Source organism: Elephantulus edwardii, unplaced genomic scaffold, assembly GCF_000299155.1.
Source record: "Elephantulus edwardii isolate Elephantulus edwardi_28Jun2011 unplaced genomic scaffold, EleEdw1.0 scaffold00383, whole genome shotgun sequence".
NCBI lineage: Eukaryota > Metazoa > Chordata > Mammalia > Macroscelidea > Macroscelididae > Elephantulus > Elephantulus edwardii.
Window position 1 is genome coordinate 983,309 of NW_006400133.1, and position 6,997 is coordinate 990,305.

Here is a 6,997-nt window from a genome sequence, read left to right on the forward strand (position 1 = left end):
ATATATATATATATATATATATAATCTTTAATGTCATGTAAAAATAAAATTTTACTTAAGATTACTTTAAAATGACTGGAACCATATACTGATAGAAAATTCCAGAAATTCAAAATTCAAGCTCAATTCAGAAGAGACCATGATACTAGGGATACGTCAGATGGATCTTGGCTGAGAGTAAAAAAAAAAACCAACCAAACAAACAAAAACATGAAGATATTTACTTGTTTTCATTGACTCTGTATAAGCTTTTGACTGTGTAGATCAAAACAAAATTTGGATAATCTTGAAAAGAACAGGAGTTCTGAAACAATTGTGCTCTTATAAAACCCATATATAGATCAAGAAACAATTATCTCAAAAGAACAAGAGAACAAACTGGGGGTGAGGGTGGGGTGGGCAAGGAGAAAAGTGCAGCAATGAATGAATGGAAATGTTCACTGAAATTAATTTAATAATAATAATAATAATAATAATAATAATAATAATAATAATAAAAAGAACAAGAGACCATTGCATGGTTTAAAACCAAAAACAAACAAAAAGGTGTGCCTTTCTCCATAACAATTCAATCTTTTCTTTCAAATTTTATTTTATTAATTTTAATGAACATTTACAGAGATTGGGGATTTCCATTCATTTTTTATTTATTAAAAATAATTAATAATTTCACAGTAATCTACTCATTCTTTGTACACTCTTCATTGAATAAATTTTCATTTTACAATTGTTTCCTACATAGCTGTTGCATTTTATTCTGTTGTTTTCTTCACATACTTAAGAGGCCCCTTCTCTTCAAAAGAAGAATGATTTTTGAATAAGCCTCCAATTCTATGCCACAAGGTAAAATACTGTCCATAGTTAGAGTCAAAGAATAGGTGGTGGTCTGTCTGATGAGCTGCACCACTAATAAATGGTCTGAAGATTTTGGGGTCACAAAAATCACAATCATGAATGGAAATTGTCCATATAGTGGCCATGACACACAAAGTTAAATAAACCACCTTGTGTAAGGGGGGTGGGGGGGAAGGATATGTATGGTAAGGCAGACCCTGAAGGAAAGCATCCACTGGGTGAAAAGCATGCCTTGAAAATGGAGTAGTGATCTTCCAAATACGGTGAGGTTTGTGTATATGCTTATAAACAAGCCGATGGTGAAGACCTCTGTGAATCCAATAGATCAACATGTCGGTGAAAAAGAGGAAGTATATTATACTAACAACAAGCTGAATCCAACCATATGGAAACTCTCCTACTTCGTCATATAATTTGCTATATAACCTCGTACTTCTACTAAGAACAAGAAAATAGTGGGACTACTTATCCATGGCAATGACTGGAGAGTAAATTTAATTTCTTGATAGACCTGATTCTTTAAAACTTGTGGGTATTTCATCAATGAATTATCAAAAATAAAATAATAGCTTATTGAAGCAAAGACGAAATAAAGGATAAAAGCACCAATATTTGTTAAAATTAGGAGACTAATTGGATGGATCTTGGCTGAAAGCAGAGTACCAGAACAATGTCTGTTTTTGCTTTATTGACTATAACATTTGAATGTGAATCACAACAAATTGTGACTAACATTGAGAAGAATGATATTCCCAGAACACATGATTGTGGTCATATGAAACTACAAGTGTTCAGTCTATGGGGGTGGGCAACTTGCTCTACCAAAAACAGTCCTTTTCAAACCTGTAGAGCTGGAAATTTTGCCTTTCCTAAAGTCTTTTAGTTCCTCTATGGTCTACAGTGCAGCCTTGGGGAATCTCACCTTGTTGCAAGTCTGTCTCCTAAAGTCTAGTGTCCTCTTTAATCTGTGGACTAGCCCAGGAGCAAGGTTCCCCAACTAAAACGGTTTCTCTCCTGGAGAGTTATGAATTCCGTCTTTCCCTATACCTCGGCTGGTTCTGGGAAATAAGTCTCTCACCTGATTGTAGGCCCCTCTCATAAAGTCTCTTGTCCTCCTTGGACTGTGGAATGGCGATGCTAGGTTTTCCAACTGAAATAGTTTTTTGTTTTTTTGTCCCCCCTCCCCCGTGGTATTACAGCAGATCCTTCCCTAGCTCTCCAATAAGCTTATTGGCTTTGCCAGAGCATCTCTCACCTGATTTCAGCCCTCTGCCCTGAAGTCTACTGTCCCCTTTGGTCTGAGGAGTCGCACTGCCAGGTTCCACAACTCTTGTCACCATTCTTTCTGTAAATTCTGAGGGAAGTGTCGTCTCTAATCTGTGCTCCTGGACTGTGTTCCTGTGGCTGTGTGTGAGATGCTGGAGTCCTCCAGCTGAGGCACACAGACGAACAGCTGAATAATATCCCAGCTAAAAATGAGGGCCCTAAAGAGGAGGAGTTCTGGCTTGTACCAGGGTAGGGGCTCAAGATGAACACACTTGACGGGATTAGCAGGGCTGTTGCAATGGCGGATCTCCTAATCTCATGGGTATCCAAGGCCTTGCCTGCATTTTTTATTTACCATTTAACCAAAAGAAATCATTTAATACAAGTAATTTTAAGTTAAATAGCAAATTTAATTGTTAAGCACAACAAAACATGTTAATTATTAAATACAGGAGTGAATCATTTGACTAACATTTTCAAAGTCTATAAATTAACAATTTTTTTCAACACTAACGGAACCTTCAGGTAGTATCTTCTGAGAGGAGTTACAATATTAAGAGAGATGGAACCTCTCTGGTAATTCGAATTTATTTTTTCTCCAGGAAAAAAAAAGTGGGCAATTTCCTGTGTAATTTAAAGTCTACAAAACCTACTTGGAGAGTCCAATATGAGCCAGTTCTGACTGAATGACAATTAAAAATGATGCTAAATGGAGAGAAGGGGTAATGTGTACAAAAAGTCTCATTTTTGGTCTTTGTATTACTTTTAAGGTTTGAAAGAAATACTTACTTTAAATAAAAATTAAAGGAGCTAGTTGCATATTTTTGGTATAATTGGAAGAGACAGACACATTAATTTTCAACACACAACACACTCTTCGTTCTTTTATTTGTATTACATAAACAAGAGTTTAATTTTATATTTAATATCCATGGGACTTCCAAGGTAAATATTTCTGACTTCCTCTTTGTCCTTAGTGTAATTTCTGTCCTTTGTAGATTTGTCTTGATTCCTCAGATTGTCACATCCTGCACCATTGTTAGAGTGATCCATCATAGCTCCAGTTGCTGTTTCCCCCGAGGCAAGTTCTACTATAGAGAATCTGGATTCTTCATACTTCTCTGATTTTACCACTGATTCTGGAATAAAGCTTGTTATTAATATTTATGTCCTATGCAGAGAGATACCTTGTTTTTTGGGGGGTGGAAGGCTACAGTGAATAATCAGTATCCATCTGGGCAACTCACACTCCTCATCTGCGAAGTTTCAGTAAAGAACTGAAGGTTTCCCAGCAGACGCTGTGTTAGCCTGAGGGAGTATATTGACTTTACACATTCTATCAGCTTTCTGTATGAACCTGAGACTATCCTTCTCAAGTAAATTCTACTTAAGCAGCTGAAATGTTATTAAAACATGATTTAATACTTTACATTTGAGGTTAATAAGAAGATGGTAATTTCATGTTCAAGAACCTTCAAACTAGCTGCTTCTTTCTTGTTGTTATTACTAAATTACAGATGTCTTTATCTATTAATTATTCCTTTAGCCTTTATAACACTTTTTTCCTCAGTATTTATATATTTTCTGCTAGTTTATTTATAAAATTTGAATACACATTTAAACAAATTCTTTCAATATCCTTCACCTCCCACCCATCTAATTATTATTGCATTAGTGTTTGAAAAGTTGATCAATTAATAAGTATGTCACTACCTGAAAGATGCTTAATTGAAAATCAAGGTATTGAGTTTCTGCTCTCTGTTCCCCCAATAAATGGTTATTTCTCCTTAGGTATATAACTTTACCTGTCTGGGTTTGATTTTTCATCTATAAACTGAATATTAAATTTAGAGGTTTCTAACTTAATTTTTTTACTTTGCTTGGCTCCACAGTCAACACTCTTGGCACCAGCAGCCAGGAAATAAAAAAAACCGTATTGTGATGGGAAAGTCTGCTGTTAGGGACCTCTCCAGGGTACTGAAGAACAATGATGTCACTCTGGAGACTAAGGTGTGTCTGATACAGGCCATGGTCTTTGCAATCACTTGTTATGCATTGGAGAATAGAAGGAGAATTGATGCCTTTGAGCTGTGGTGCTGGAGAAGAGTATTGAATATACCAATGGACTGCCAAGAAAACAAACAGATGAATCCTGGAGAGGGTTAAAGCAGGTGACTCCTTGGAGGCAAGGATACTGGGGCTTCGTCTAACATACTTTGGATATGTTGTAAGGAAGGACAGGTCCTTGGAGAGGGACATCATGCTTGGGAGGGTGGAGGAATGGAGTAGAGGGGAAGACCCTCTATGAGGTGGATTGATTGAGTGACTGGGGTAATCGGGATAGCTGTGTCAGAGGCAGTGCGATTGGCACAGAATAGAGCAGGGTTTAGGGCTGTTGAACATAGGGTTGCTACGCTTCCTAAGCAACTCGACGGCACATAACAACAACATAATCAAGTAAGGAACTTAAACAACTAATTTGGTAATTCTGTTGTTAAAATGAAATGCTGTGTATCAACAGTAGCTATAGTACAGATTATTCTGCCTTGTGGTGTAGTATATAGCATGTTGTGCTGCTAAGCACAAAAATGTACATCTCCACCAGCTGAACATGAGCACCCTCCTCTCATTAAGATTTATAGTCTCAGAAACTGATGGGTAGTCCATGAGTTAGAACCAATAAAATTAAAATAAGTATCTTATTTTTGTTTTTATTTTAATGTTACTTAATGCTCTTTGGTGACATGTTGCTGTTATTGTTAAATGCCTTTTAGTTGAGTATGACTCATAACAACTCCATGAAAAAGAGATCTTATCCTGTGCCATCCTCATTTCTAACACATGTGAGCCATTTGCTAGAGTTACTGAGTCAATTTGTCTCATTAAGGGTCTTCCTTTCTTTTCCTGATCCTGCATCTTTCCAAGCATGATGCCCTTCTCCAAGGAATAAGTAGACAGTGAACCTACAAGTCATTAAGAGAGAAAAAAATGAACAATCTCTTCCATGAAAAATTTATAGCTTCAGAAACCAATTGAAAGTCACTTCAAAATCAACCTGATGGCAGTGGAAATGTGTTGATAGAAAGGACTCTGGTGGCAAGTGGGTAAGTGCTCAGTTGTTAAAAGAAAGACCTCTCCAAAGTTGATAAGAAGCTTTTGAGAAGATTACAGCCTTGGGAAGACTTTGAGGCTGTTCTAGTTCATTCCATTGAGTCATCAAGCATTGTAATGAATTCACCGGATACAGGTTTACTGTGTAATGTGTTTATGTGCTCAAAGATGCAGGCAAGAGATCTCCTGCAACAGGAGATCTTCCAGAATTTAGCTGCATGCAGAGCCAACCAAAGTAGAAGAGGGGGTGAACAAATCTGAAGATTAAGAGGTAGGAAGACCATCCATGCACTTTACATAATGTTTATATGCAACAAAATCAGAAATGTAGGTCAGAATACTCTCAAAAAGTTTCACTTAAACTCCTTTTAAATATACAAAATACATCAGTGACATATACACTGCCAGTCAAATCCATCTAAAAATAATCCTTCATTGGGTTTTCCAGGATGTAAATCTTATGAAAGATTTCTATCTTTCTCTTTTTGGCATAACTGCTTAATATGAACTGCCAACATATCAGTTAGCAGCCTAGAACATTACACATCCGGCCTGCAGACTTCATTTTATAAGTATAGCTTTTTATTTTATTCAGAGCTAGCAGATGTTTGGTAAAGTTTAGCAGGGCATGTAAAGCTGCAAAATCAAAGCTGCTAAAACAAAAATCTGCTTATGTGAACTTATCTTTAAACAACTAATTTTATAAAAATTTGAGTTTGGCATTGGTGTACTTTTGGGCTAATGGGCCTCACATTTATATAAAGAAGTAAACAAGTCACTCTTTTACTCTTTTATCTAAGAACATAATCCTACACAAACATTCTTTGTGAATGGAAGAATGTTGTGAGCATTAAACTAAGCCAATATCTAAATAGATTGAAAGCATAGATTAGTCAACCCAAATTAATAACAAAAATTTGGTTAAGTCCTTTGAGAAAACACAAATTATTTATTTGGAGTTAAAATATAAAGTTAAATTTGGCATAGAGTTTTCTGTATTTTAATAATACAACACGTTTTTTTATGTAGTGTCAAGCAATCCTATTGAAGTTTAGTGAAACAGCATTTATGCGCAAATTCTTTAGTGTCAGAGTTAATCTCTACAAATTCATTATTTTTCCCCATTTCCCCATCTGTTAAACTACTACATAATAGAAAATATGTAGTGGCAGTCTCTGAAAAGTGTTAAACACAAGGTCTTGGGTTACCAGAAACCTTTAAGGAGTTTTAGAGGCTAGGCATCTAGAGTTAGACTTCAGAAGAAGAAAAATATATTCGGAATAAAAGAGGTCATAATGAATCCTGAAAACAGAGGTGAGTATCTGTCTCTGGTGCCTGAGTTCTTATAAGAAGCCCTGTCACAGGCCAATCAAAAATACTAATAGAAAATCAGTGCAAAGGGCTGTAAATGTTAACATCAAAGGAAAACAAACAAACAAAAACACAAGAGAGGAAGGTTGATCTTTTTAACAAGTACATTTTTCAATAAGCTGTATTTTAAAAGTCAATGACAATGTGTCTATGTGGAAATGAATCATATCTCAACTGGCACCTAACACATCATGATGATGTATTCAGGTTGCAGGTTTTCTGAAGGCGCATCAGTTGAAGCTATGACATAAAAGTAATCTCTTCCCCAAACTTTCAGTAAGATTGTCTTTGCTTTTATGACAGTAACTTTCAACATCTAGAAAGTCTCAGCTCCTCTCATAATACATTTTGAAATGATATCTAAAAAGACTGAAGATACATTAAAAAACCCCCG

General features: G+C 35.9%; 1 pseudogene; it reads right to left on the reverse strand.

The window, feature by feature from the left end:
* Positions 1-679: 679 nt before the first annotated feature.
* On the reverse strand, positions 680-2,195 carry LOC102847456 (annotated as a pseudogene).
* Positions 2,196-6,997: the final 4,802 nt, after the last annotated feature.